Genomic DNA, 14,439 nt, shown 5'->3' on the forward strand with positions numbered 1-14,439 from the left:
TCCCCGAGTCCTGCTGCTGCAAAATCCTAAGAGCAGGGCCCACATCTCTTGTCTGTGCATCTCCGAGCACTCTCTCCAAGAAATAATCACTGCCAGCACTCCTCACACACAATAAAAATCAATTAAAGAAACACCCAATGTAGCAACACATAATACAGAACAATATATTCACTTATCCTTCACTGATGGTTTAAGGGCCAAACTGTGGTATTTAGGAACGTGTTTGTGAATCACACAACACAGAGAAGTTTGGGGAGGAATTGTGCTTCAGGGAAAGCCATGGCTCAACCTTTTCCACATTCCCTTTGGGGTAATGTGCACTCATGGATGATGCACAGATGGCACATTAGCTACACTTGTCCCAAGCACAGGGATTGAAGTTGTTAATGGCCCTTGTTGGCAGTGTACACAGAGAATAGACTCCATGTAGTCCTCCACTCACCCACATACCTGCACAAGGATAGCCACAATCAGCTCTGAGTCTAACAGATGTGTTCAGGTTTTTTTTAAAGAATGTAAAAGTAAGAACAAGATTTGATGCTCAAATAAAAATATACTCAGTGTAGATAGTCTGTCACTATGGCTCAAAGGAAGGGCAGTCGATGAGAAAAGCATATAAACTGAAAACATGAAGTAATGCTTGAGACAGATTGCCAATACTATGTGGAAAGGCCACTTCTCCTATGAGCTCAATGTCTGGATAAGAATTCTGATTGAAGAAGACATTCTAAGCGATATGTGCTTAGAATGGAATATCAGGTGGGGTTTCACAGGGGTCCGGTTCTGTTCAATATCTTCATCAATGATTTAGATAATGGCATAGAGAGTACTCTTATAAAGTTTGTGAATGATACCAAATTGGGATGGGTTGCAAGTGCTTTGGAGAATAGGATTAAAATTCAAAATGATCTGGACAAACTAGAGAAATGGTCTGAAGTAAATAGGATGAAATTCAATAAGGGCAAATGCAAAGTATTCCATTTAGGAAGGAATAATCAGTTGCACACATACAAAATGGGAAATGACTGCCTAAGAAGGAGTACTGCAGAAAGGAATCTGGAGTCATAGTGATCACAAGCTAAAGATGAGTCAACAGTGCAACACTGTTGCAAAAAAAGCAAACATAATTCTGGGTTGTATTAGCAGGAGTGTTGTAAATAAGACACGAAGTAATTCTTCTGCTGTACTCAGCACTGATTAGGCTTCAACTGGAGTATTGTTTCCAGTTGTCGGCACCACATTTCAGGAAAGATGTGGATAAATTGGAGAAAGTCCAGAGAAGAGCAACAAAAAGGAGTACGTTTCCAGAAAACATGACCTATGAGGGAAGACTGAAAAAATTGGGTTTGTTTAGTCTGGAGAAGAGAAGACTGAGAGGGGACATGATAACAGCTTTCAAGTGCATACAAGGTTATTACAAGGAGGATAAGAAGGGACGGAGGGAGAAAAATTGTTCTCTTTAATGACTGAGGATAGGAGAAGAAGCAATGGGCTTAAATTGCAGCAAGGGCGGTTTTGGTTGGACATTAGGAAAAATGGTTAGGGTGGAGTTAAGCACTGGAATAAATTGTCTAGGGAGGTTGTGCAATCTCCATCACTGGAGATTTTTAACAGCAAGTTAGATCAGCACCTGTCAGGGATGGTCTAGATAATACTTAGTCCTGCCATGAGTACAAGGGACTGGATTAGATGACCTCTCAAGGTCACTTTGAGTCCTATGATTTTATGAGGTGAAGCCAACTTCTCTGGATATTATGTTGTTAAGAAATTACTTGAGACTAGAGATACAGTACTGTCAAAATTTAGTATAGGGGCTGATCATATTGTGATCTGAAAAAGTGCAGGACATATATGAGGACATCATAAATGTACCTCTAAATTACTGATAGTAACCTGACCTGACTTGTACTTGGAAAAGGTCAGATTGGAGTTTTTGGTACCATCGAAATCAAGAGGCCCTTCATGAAGGATACTTTTCTTTCATAGACCTTGGGACAACTCAGCTGCTTTCAGGAGGTAGTCAGCACCTTGTAGTATTGGGCAGTGGGTCCCATATTTCAGAATATTTAATAAAAGTCTTGTCATTTTTAACTTTTTAACAAGCTTCATCATTCTTGTTGGAACCTACTATTAACTTTTTTCCTCTATGCTTTTTAATTAGGAAAGATCTTTTTAAAGTTGTTTATTGGTGAACCATAAATATTTGCTTTAGTTAAACTCATATTATAAAAATATATATTTTTCATTTCACAGTGAATACTACACAGGTCTTCCTGTTCAGAGCTCCAGGGGAAAAAAGCCAATGGATTTATTTTCTCTTATAACTTGCATTAATAAACATTTTTTTTTTAAAAAAAAACTCTTCCTTGACTGTGAAATGAATTTAAATGAACATATTAAATAAGAAGATTTGCCAGGCAGGATCTGGATTAGTTTCTAATTTCTACAATAGATTTTTCTTACTTATTCTGATGCCTCCGCCCCATTCCAATGCAAAGTACATGTACACTGTCATATGTGCTAGCTTAGCCTGCTTCTGCTACATAGCACACATAAACTATTCTGGACAGAAATTGTAACAATCACTGCATGCATCTGTTGTTACAAGTAGTGGCTAATATATTTTCAATTCAAATTGTGGTCCTGATCCTATTCCTTTTGACGCAAAACCCACATGGATTCCAAAAAAGCATAAGAGAGCTTTCATGTCTAATTTTGGTGTAATAAAGTGACCCCATAGTTTAGTTGCCTAGTACTTTTACTTATAAAAGATGCTTATGGCCACATTCTGATAAGCTCTAAGCACGGCGTTGTTTGCAGCAGGCCTTAGAAACCGGGTAAGAATAAGACTTTTAGGCTAACAAAATGTCCTTTCTGTGTCCCATGAAATTCTATTCCCATTTAGTTAAATTATAAACTATTAAACATTGCCATTTCCTTTCTGTTGTTTACATTACTCAGGTTAATTTTTGCAGCTAAAATAATTGAACATGAAGATTCTAGATGGCACTTCCCACAGATCCCAGTCCGGAATTGGACCTCCCCACATAACCTCTCTGGACCCGAGCAACTCATTCTGCCTCTAGGAGCACCAAATGGGGAAACAGGTCTTTATTTCCTAGGGAGAGAGGGAGAGAGAGCCAGTCTAGGTTAGGCTCTCCTGACCATCTGCTAGACCCAGTACATGGCACCAGTCACGCATCCTGATTCTGTGATAACAGCCTTCTCCTGCCACCAAGAAATGTAGTTAGTTCTGTTGACGGTTGTACATAATATCATTTTATCATTTGTTTTTACATTTTCCTTTCTTAAAATAGCCTCAGAAATTACATACAAAAGACATGTTAAAAGAATGTTATTTAGGTTAGAAAGGTAAGCATTTGAAAGTTAGGAAATGCCAGACTTATGGTTGCCCATGTGAGTGACTTCAATTCTGCCTCCTTTGTGCATACATATTATGACGCAGTCTTTAATTATGTGATCACATACTATTTTTTCTACAAAACCCTGCTCATTTAGGCTATGTCTACACTAAAGAGCTTGCAGCTATGCTGCTGTAAGCTCTCTAGTGTAGCTGATCGAAGTCGATGGAAGAGACCTCTCCCGTCAACTTAATTAATCCACTCGCAATGAGTTGTGGTAGCTATGTCAGCAGGAGAAGCTGTCCACACCAGTGTTTATGTTGGTGTAACTTATGTCGCTCGTGGGGAGGTGGTTTATTCACACTCCTGAGCGACAAAAGTAATACTGACATAAGTGGTAGTATAGACATAGCCTTAGTGGTATAAGTGGAAAAATGAAGAGTGACATTTCCTAACTTTGGAGTGCTTGATTTTTAAACCTAAATAACTTTCTTCTAATGTAGATTTTTGTATGTAAATTTACATATCCAGTGCAGTATGCTAGAAAGTACCGGAGACTGCTGGCAAGTTTGTGGGATCTTGTATTTTTCTCTCTGGCAGTGAACAGGAGACTCTTGAACCTTTCCTTTAGATTTCCAAATGAGCCTCCTATCTTGCAGCTCTGTTGTTTCTTGCACACAATAGAAATGACCAAAAAAAAAAAAAAAAAAACCTGGCTAAGAGAATATATTTAAATAATTATTCCTGCATATTTTATTAGTATTAAATAAATAGACCCTGGTAAATTGTTAGAACAGATAGTAAGTTTAATGCAAAAGGAACTCAAGCTTTAATGAACGTATGTTGACATGACCTTACAGTTTTACTTCGTCTCCCCCCCATTAACTTTCTATGCACCCAAGAACCTTTGGCTCGCTGCCTAAATAATAGAAGAATAATTAGACTAATAATTGAAGAATGCTAAGTCAAACACCTAAGGAATTTATCTTTAACAACTTACCGTTTTTTGCACTCTTCACACAGTGCCTGATACTGTTTTTAAAAAATCATTTTGCAAACGTCCCACCGAAATTTTCATGAATAATTAGTGGGTCAGGCAACCATCAAAATGAGGTCAAATATCATGGGCTTATTCAATAAAAATAATGTCTGTCTCACACAGCCTTCCAGAGAAAACCTGAGTTCATGCTAGCATACTGGCTAACTCATCCCACTGTAACTTCACATTGTAGTACATATATGGACCCAATCCCACAGCTATTATTTACATAAAACTTACAGTGATTTCACTGTAAGTTATGCACATGCAAGGTCAGGTCTATTATAGGTAAGGACATATACTATTCAGAAATCTTTGAAAAACTGAGCCCAGTAGAATTATAAGGCTGGAGTAATGGCTTTAACTTGAAAAAAAGAACAGGAGTACTTGTGGCACCTTAGAGACTAACAAACTGATTAGAGCATAAGCTTTTGTGGGCTACATCCCACTTCATCAGATGGATAGAATGCATTTTTATGCATCCGATGAAGTGGGCTGTAGCCCACAAAAGCTTATGCTCTAATAAATTGGTTAGTCTCTCAGGTGCCACAAGTACTCCTGTTCTTTTTGCGGATACAGACTAACATGGCTGCTACTCTGAAACCAGCTGTAACTTGGAACTTCTTTGCTTTTATTGGTTCAATTGCAACCCTTTAAAGTACTGTAACATACTTTAAAATTTATTCTAATGTGTGTGAATTTAAGGCTGGTGAAAGATGCTGGATTAACAGTTTAGAGATTGAAATAATCTATTCAAACATAGAACAGATATAGTAATTGGGCCGACATTGCCCTACTAAAGTGCTTCATGCTTTAGAATATATAAGAAGTTGCCTCCTTCTTGCTCACTTTCCCAGATATGAGACTAGCTGTCTCCAGGACTAGAACCACAAGCTATGGCCAAAGAGAACGGTAGGCTCCCTCACTTCCCACCCCAACAAGAAGGAAAAGGAGCCAGAAACCAGGTCCTGTCTGCACTTCAGGAAGGCACCTTGGGATTGGGTTATAGAACTTGGCCAAGAAGGTGACCAGGAGCTGGTGAGTTGGGGAATATCTTGGGAGCTCAGCTGTCATAATTTTGTACCATGCAATTGTGAAGCAGGGACGGGAGAACAGCCTGACCTACCAGGCATTCCTGAAGGGAGAATTTAATGGAGTATGGGTTGCAATCAAAGTACCAGATTGTAAACTCTTTGGGGCAGGGCATTTTTTGTTTACCATATGTTTATGCAGTATCTAGCTTAATGTGGCCCCAGTCTGGTTTAGGGCACTGCAATATAAATGTTAAAAAGTAAACAGTAGAACAGTTCAAAGTCTACCTGCGGTGTGAGTTAGCTGCAAAGGCTGGTAAACTGCTGCTAATCTGGTAGAACCGATCAGAGAGGTTTGAGTGGTATCAGTATTTTATTTAACTCAGTTTTTTTGTTTGGACTATTTGATTTGTAACTACCTGATGTTACTTACATTTCTACTGTAAACTAGCAATGACATAATAAATTGCTATTCTCCCACTTATTCAGTATTGGAACTTGCTAGATAATGATTATTTTTATTATTACAAATATTTGCATGTAAACTACAGAAGTTCCTGCAACTTTTAAATTTAATCTATAACTATATCTAGCTAACTAACTCCAGGGATTGCAACTGATATGCAGGCAATTTGATTATTAATTGCTGAAAGCGAAAGGTGAATGATTATTTTGAGGTTAACAGTGTAGCTGGTCCTACATATATTTTGAAAAGGATCTTCATATATTTTGAAAATTAAGCCAAGCTGTGAATTCGTCTATCTAAGGAGATACAGCTGTCATGGAATGATCTTCTGATGAAGGGGAGTTTTACTGTAAGCATTTGTTCATAATGTCACTCCTCCTTTAAATTATATTAACACATGCAACCTTATTCCAAATGTTCAGTGTCCTGGAAGGGGAACACAATATATTTTGATAGGAACTTCTCAGGCAGCTAGGTAAATAGGGGGATGCAATCCCAACCAATTGCTAGTTTCAAGTATTTCTTCTAGATTAAAATATTTCCCGGTTACCCCAGTTATTAATGAATGAATTAAAGACACTGCTTCATATTTCCAAGGCCCTATTATTAGTGACTGAATGATACTGCTTCATATTTCCAAGGAAATCCAGGAAGCTGTGCCACATATCACTCCTTTCTTGAATACACTGTAAAAGTTCCTCCTTCACACTACCGACACTGTTGTTGTAATTAAGAATCTACATCACTAAATGCCAAGCTTCAAACCTGAGTTTACTGTATGCTTGACAGACTCCAACCATTTCCTGCTTTGGAGCTAGTTTCCACTGAAGACACATCATGAACTCAACAGCTTGTTATCATGAAAACTATCTTCATAGGCAATGAGGATACTGATTTTAAATACAGTCTTGGATTGCATATGTGGATGGAGCACCTGACCATCTTAGAAACAATCTACCTGATCCAAAAAGATAACTACTTGATCAGCAGCATTCCTATTGGTTTCCATAATTGATTAATAAAATGATAAGAGTAGGCCATGACAACCAGAGTTCAGTTGGACCTCTGAAAATCAGGCCCCAAATGTCAGTGTCAGACATTGTCAAGAACACTGTTTTACTTTTCAAATATTTAGGCCTACAAAAACGTGTATTTGCACACCTAATTTGTGTGTCACTGAGCTTATTTGTGTGGGCAATTGTTTTAATTGTGCATGCAAATAACCACGTAAACACATTACTGCTGCATTCTTTATAGGAAGTTTTCTACCACTTGTGCAACGGAAATGGGCAGATGACTCAGCGATTTTGAGTTCTTACAGAACTATTTATTAATGGCAACTGAATTACTCCATTATTTTCATCCATTATTTCCAGTTTCACATAATTACAGCTTTTAAGCTTTCCCTGTCTACATCTTCTAAAACTATTTCAGGTGTGTATTGAAAAAGATTTCCTGAAAGCAAGCATATTGTTTATATGGCATGACAGATGTGTCTACAACTTGGTGGCTATGAATTTTTGCCTGATGTATAAATTTGACTAGCTGATGTTTTTGTTGTATGCAGGTATAATATCCCAGAAAAGATCATGTCTGAGAAGAACAAGGGTTTGACTGAGAAGCACACGGTATAGCTCAGGAGGGGCAGGGTGCCAGGGTGCTCCCTTGATCCTGGGCTGCTATGTGCTGGACTGGTCCCTTGGTGTAACTTAGAGCAGCTTCTGGCTGTGCAAGCTGCAAACTGTCTTCAGGATATGATGCAGCTGTTGGAGATCAGTGAGGCGACATGAGTTGTCCCTTTCCACCAGCCCTGCACACTGGGTGAGCCTCTGGAGTTCTCTTTGTTGACTCCATGCCCAGATTCTGTTGGAGCTGTGGTGCAAAGCGGCTACACTGTACCTTTGGATCTGGGCCTGTACCTCTTTGTTGAGCAAGACTACCTGAAAAGGCAAGACTACCTTGCACAGTAGTGAAGTACTACTAAAATTATTGATTAGAGTGATTGGACTTACAAAAGAGTAACCAACAAATCAATACACTTTCTTTGCGGGGGAGCAGGAAATGGAGTATTGGAGAGCACTGAGGTGGTACATATACTCCCAAAGAACATTCATGTACTTGTGCATGTATCAATGGGGTAAGCAGAAACTTGGGTCAGCTGAACTGGTACTTGAAAAGGAATTTGCTTTGTATTATTAATGAGAGGCTCTTGACAGAGGGGAATTTTGTCTTGATCTCTTTATTTTAGGTATTGCTAAGACTCCAGTAATCATGGTATCTACACACCAGATCCTCCTGTACTCTTTTCTCTCTCTGCCATCCAGCCCAGTTTTCTTTTGTGTCTTCCCTCCCCCATTCGTCATTCTCTTCTGCTTGTTCTGTCTCTTTTACCACATCCATTGCCTCTTTGCCTTTCCTCACTTACTATCCTCATGTTATTCTATTCACTGTGTATTCTTTCCTTATCTTCCCTTCCTCATCTTCTTTCACCCCTCCCTTCTTCCTTTCCCCAGTGTTGCTGGTTGGTCCCCTATAGCTACATATGTTTATGTTGCCCCCTTTGTTCTAGAGGTTTGCTCTTTTGGCTTTTGCTGTTAGCTCTTTTATCCCTGTCTCATGATCTCCAACCTCTCTATTTCACCACCTTCCTCCATTCTCTTTTTCTCAACAAAGAGCAAAGGGCCCCAGAAGTCAGTACACAAAGCATCAAGAAGCAAGTAGCTAGTAGCAGAGGCAGAAGCTTAGGGGGTCTATGTTTTTTTAATTGTGTGTCAGAGTATTTGGCTCCCACTTGATTGGGGAGAAATGAGTATGAGGGGGAAACTGTACCATTCTATATGTTGCATAGGCCTTACATTAACTCTGGGATTAAGTTCGAGATTTGTGTTTCATATAATTCTCATATGTTGTTGTTAGTCCTTCCTTCCTTATTAGATAATTATCATCAGTGCCACCTCCCTATTCTGATCATTTCCTTGAATGCTTACAGTGTCACCACTTCATTTCAAGGCTTGTCCAGAGAACTTTTATCTATTCATTAGATTTTTCTTTTATGCCTTTTCTTCAAGCCACAGATTTTCCCCCCTTTTGATCTCTACGTATATAGTTCACTTTCTTTGACTGTGTCTGTTCCTCTTAGGAAAAAACTATCTCCATTTTATTTGTGACTTATATTTAAAAAACATTTTGTTTTTTACTCCACATTCAATGTTTTGTACTCCACATTCAGTACTAATTCATGGTTTGTTTATTGTGTGACACAATATGCTTCTTAAGAAATGAGTAAGTGGAAAATAAAGATGTGGAGAAACTCAAAAACTGATAACGAATTTGCTTTTTCAAATAAAAAGGCTAACTAGAACTAGTAGTATGAATCCATTTGACGACAACATTTCTGTACATTCTTTCCTGATACTGCATTCTAAATTTTGAGTGGAATTTAAACATGATAGCTCTAATGTGAACCAATAACCATTTCTTAGTTCATTAAAGAGTTCATACATATTGTTTTATGAACCTTTATTGTTTAAAGGAATATTGAACATCCCTGTATGAGAGGTCTGGAAATGTGAATGCTTCAATAGTAAGACCTAAATGTACATATTTATTACATTTTACAAGTATTCTAATACCAGATACATATTTAGACACAGTTGCTTTATCGGCTTTTTAACTTCACTGGAAAAAGTGACTGTGAAGAAGCAGATCTATCCTTCAGTAAGTCTTGGTCTAAATCAGCTAAAGACAAGACTGACTGCAAATTACACTGACCTGAAATGAGTTAAGGTAGTCACAGCCAAGTTCCACCGAACGTTTATCAAACGCCACAAACTGACATCTGTTTTCTTCAGATCTAATAGATCATAGGAATATGAGCAAGAAGAATAGTGGCATCAAAAAAACTGCATCACTTTTTTGGAATAAGATGCAGAGAAGGAATCTCATGCTGCCCTAGTCCTGTAATACACCTAAACTATAGCTGCCCTTGGGAATGTTCCACTCAGGCTTCAGAGAAAAAGAATTAGTGTTTCATTTTCCAGGACTGTCACACCCCACCTTAATGAGCACTTAAAAGAGATGAATGTGCTGGGAATGAAAAGATTTATTTGAGATATTTAAATAATCTCTCTCAGCTATAACTAATCTGACACATTGCTCTCACAGTGATATTTTTCTGTTATTTTTGATAATATCCAATATAAGTTTGTTGCCGGGGGATGTTGTGGGAAAAAAATATGCAGTTCAGTTTACAACCAAGAGCAGAAGCAACAGTAGTCAGAATAACGCTAAACTGATATCATTTACACCCTGATGACAATCATTTAAATTAATACATTTAATTCAATTTTAGAATGTAAATAGCTAAATAAATATCTCATCAAATTTTGGGGAAATTAATAGCACAACAGATCTTAAATACTTTACAGCACACTAAAAATCCTTGTGAGAGTTATGACACAGTCTGTTACTATCAGCCATGAAGTACATTACAAAGGTAATGTGGGTTTAAGAAAGAACTACTGCAGAATGTATATTTTCATTATCAAAAACGTTAAGCCATTTATCCTGAGGAGTCAGAATAATCATTAATGGCTGGAAATTTATGGTGCCAGATCTTAAACTAATGTGAATGATTCCAGGTGTTACTAATGGCTTCGGTGAAATGTGCCAGTATCTAAGACTTCTACTAAATCTGAGGTAATAGTCGAACGCTTAATCTCGACAGATGAGTAGCAATTTAACTGACACATTGATTGGATTCTGTAGGCTTAAATGGCACACATTGTAAAGGTACGGTCAAACAGCAATCAAGAGGGTGACTTGGAAGTCATTCGCTTTCAAGGCATACCACTGTATTTGTGTTGGAAAGGTTGTATTTAACCTACTTTGAAAGTATTATCTTTTAAGTGTGTGGGTACTTTTTGATGTATGTGATGTCAAAGTGTAAAAACTTTTTTTCCTTTTTAGTAATTAATACTTTATTTTTTAATTAGAACTCACTAGAAGACTGACTGACTGACTGACTGACTGACTGATTGCAGGCTGAATGAACCAGCCAAATTTAAACATTTTAAATGGCCCAAAAGCTTAGACCAGCTCTAATTAGTTTAATGCTGCTGTGCAGCAAAATGAAATTGTATTTATCAAATTAATGTGGAATGTCAATATTCGTTAGTGTTGCGTACTACTCCATATATTTAAATTTGATATAAGAAGTTATCCCTTGATAGCTTTTAGTGAATAGTATTGAAGGGAGCTCTGTCCAAGAAAGAACGCAGTGGATTTACAGTATTGGACATTGATTTTAATGGTGCATATGCTGAGGCTGCATTATAGCTTTATGGTGTGGAGGTCATATGAAAAGATTGGCCACCTCTGACAGACAATCAACATTAGTACAATCCTTTTACCTCCTGTTCATTAACAATAGCTTTGCAACAATGAAAACTGCCCACCCTAAAACACAGTTTGCATTGTAGACGCTACCTCACTGCTGTCAACATACTTTGAAACCACATAAAAATAAATTATCCATAGGTTTACCTGTCGGAAAGATAGATTCGGTGCATCAGACTGTTGCAGCCATTTCAAGTGACAGGGGTGCCTATCATGTTCTCGTAATAGGGTCAAACAGCTGGATGGGGATTTAACGCTCAGCAAGGCCAGAAGGCCTGAGCACTTCAAGTGTAGGATGAATGGAGTGATAGAAGGCAGCAAGACCTGTTTATTACAGCATTTTTCTGCTTCACTGCAAACCTGTAATGATTGCCACACTGCTGGATTGACAGTTGCCCTCTTTCTTCTAGTGCTTGTGAAAAGTGGGTGAAGGCAAAAAATTGTGCCTGCTGACCTATCTCAATGCCCCATAAAGAGTTCAATTTACTTCTCCTGACAAGCAGGTGATAAGTTGTTTTTGGTTGTATTTGATTGGCCCACGTAGGTTAAATAAAACAAGTGTTTAATTAATGTTGCAAAAACTGCTTTCCTGTATCAATTCTTTTAATTAACAAGACATGTACTCCCATTATTATGTTTTCCCTCTTGTTCTTTTCTCAAATTGCTACCATTGTTATGGTGTTTCTCATATATTTAGAAGAAAGCAATACATTTAAACTGAAACCACCAGTGATGTTAGCAATAGTGCCCCAAGTAAAATCACCAGGAGGTGCAGTTTTTGGTAATAACAATAGGAACATTAGTTTCCCTCACTGTAAAACTTTATTTTTGTAATATTGCTGAGGATAATTGATTAGGATGTGAGACAATGAAAATAGGATGTAAATGCTGAAAATACTAGAGGGGATTAACAGTCACTCTGTTTCCACACTTTCTAGCTCCTGAAAATATATTACTATGGGGGAATATTATACAATTTTCTTCTCTAAATACTCCTGAATGTTTAGGGACAAAGAATGGGATGGGACATTTTTGGAGAAGTAAAAATACTTTTGACAAGTAGAAATTCCTGTCATGCAATATTGACAAATGCAGAAATTTGTGTGAATACCTTTCCCTATTAAGGTAAAATAATAATAAGATATTTTATCACCTCTTAGAGGCAGAATTCCTTTAACTTTAAGAATTTTTTTATTATGTGATTTTCTTTTTAAATCAATGGTACAGTAGACCTTGTGTTTCCAAATGAACCATTATAGTTTCTTTGGATCAACTTATGTATCGCCAATGCACTTCACACCAACTAGTGCACCAAAGAATGCCAAAGAATAAAGTAGGTACACCACATGCTTTATTATAATGTTTTTATATATTAAAACATGCAGTACAAAAAGCTCAGTTCTTTACATAAAATACATGTAACAATATACGTCTTTTAGATACATATCTTTTTAAACAACTATCACATAATGCTTAAAAGGTGATTTGAGAATCAACCATTAACAGGCTTCAGTAACTTTTACATTGCATGTACTTTATATGCTTCTCTATATTGAGTCACAAGTACATTTAAACTGCAAAATGAAAAGCAGTGAGAGATGGGCCCAATCCACCAAACTTGAATCCAGATCCAGATTTTGAATATCCCAAAGTTGGGAGTGTCAGACCTGCTATTTTTGTTTTGCTTTGTTATAAAGGGGCTATTCTCATACATAGAGCCTGATCCAAAGCCCAGTGAATAGAACTTAGGCTACTAAGTAGCTAACACACTTTTGAAAATTTTACCCTGGGAGTCTTTCCTTTGACACCATTTGGCTTGAATCAGGCTCAGAATACATATGCCAAGCACAGTCCCATTGATTTCAAAAGGAAGTAAGCAATATGAATGGGAGTAAGAGTAGGACAGGGTACTTAGAGTGTGCTGGCAGTTGGATCCCTGCAGGTGGTCCCTTATGCCCTAGTATAATCAATGGGTATCCTCAGAATGGAAAACCCTAATTTACTGCGTAGTTTTTAAACTTTTTTTTGTTTACTAGTAGTACAGGCAGAAGTTGTTTCCTCAGTCAAAGATGTAGCTCTGGTTCACCCTATTCTGTCCAATAAAACTGGATATAGAATTTCAGGGTTAAAAGGCCCATTTACTGAAACTCTTGTTTAATGTTCAAGTAGTTTCTCACTGCCTTATTAAAAAGAAAAGAAAGAGGGAGGGAGTGGATAGGTTAATAATCTAGGCAAATCCCATTCTTTGATCTGAAATTTCTGCTCTGCTAGAGAGAAGCCAGTGACATTAAAGTAATCTGTGAGCTAGATTGTAGTTTTTACATCACAGCCCTGAGTAGTGAATGGGGTGAAGCCACACTGCCCCAGAAGGATTTTGCCTCCCTGAGGCACAGTATCTCTGGTGCTGTTCCTGGAACACAGGTAGAGCACAATCTGCCCCAGCCCCTGGGAAGGAGCAGGATGTGGCAGTCCTACTCCGTGATCTGGTGTGTGGAGAGCTGGGATATGGACATGGCCTCACTTTATCTCTATTGGCTATCTCTGCAGGGAGGAGCAGGAGCAAGCAGTCCTTAAACTTCTCAATGCCCAGGGACTGCTATTTTGAATGTCCCCACTGAAGTCCCACCAAGTGGGGGTGGGCAAAGCTATTACTTCTGTGCAAGGCCACCCATAATGTGGCCCTCAAAATAAAACCAAACTTTCAAAAATTTCACCTCCTTCTCCACCAAAACAAAGTTCGAATAAGAAAGAAATGAGGCCCAATGATCAGTCATGCACAGCTATACCATTGGGATTTTGTTTATGGGGCAGGGCTGGGGTTGTATGTAATGAACAGTTTCTCTTCTCTGACTGAATACTATTAAGAAAATAAAAAAAGGAATTTATACACAAGCAGCAGCAACATAAAAACCCTATATAAATATATTATATACTATTATTTTGGGGTTTGAAGGGCATTTCTGTGTCTGAGTTGAACACCACCACAGCAAAAAAACACTACACAGCTGTGCAAAGCACTGTCTATTATCTGCACAATCTCTTCCTAAGATGGGCAGGAATTCTTCATTTCATGCATCATTTAAAACTTGCTACAGTGATCCCACAAAGTCAGTAGATATGCTAAACACAAAGTTTAATAGAGTT

This window comes from Lepidochelys olivacea (assembly GCF_965140295.1).
Source record: "Lepidochelys olivacea isolate rLepOli2 genome assembly, chromosome: 7".
Lineage (NCBI taxonomy): Eukaryota > Metazoa > Chordata > Testudines > Cheloniidae > Lepidochelys > Lepidochelys olivacea.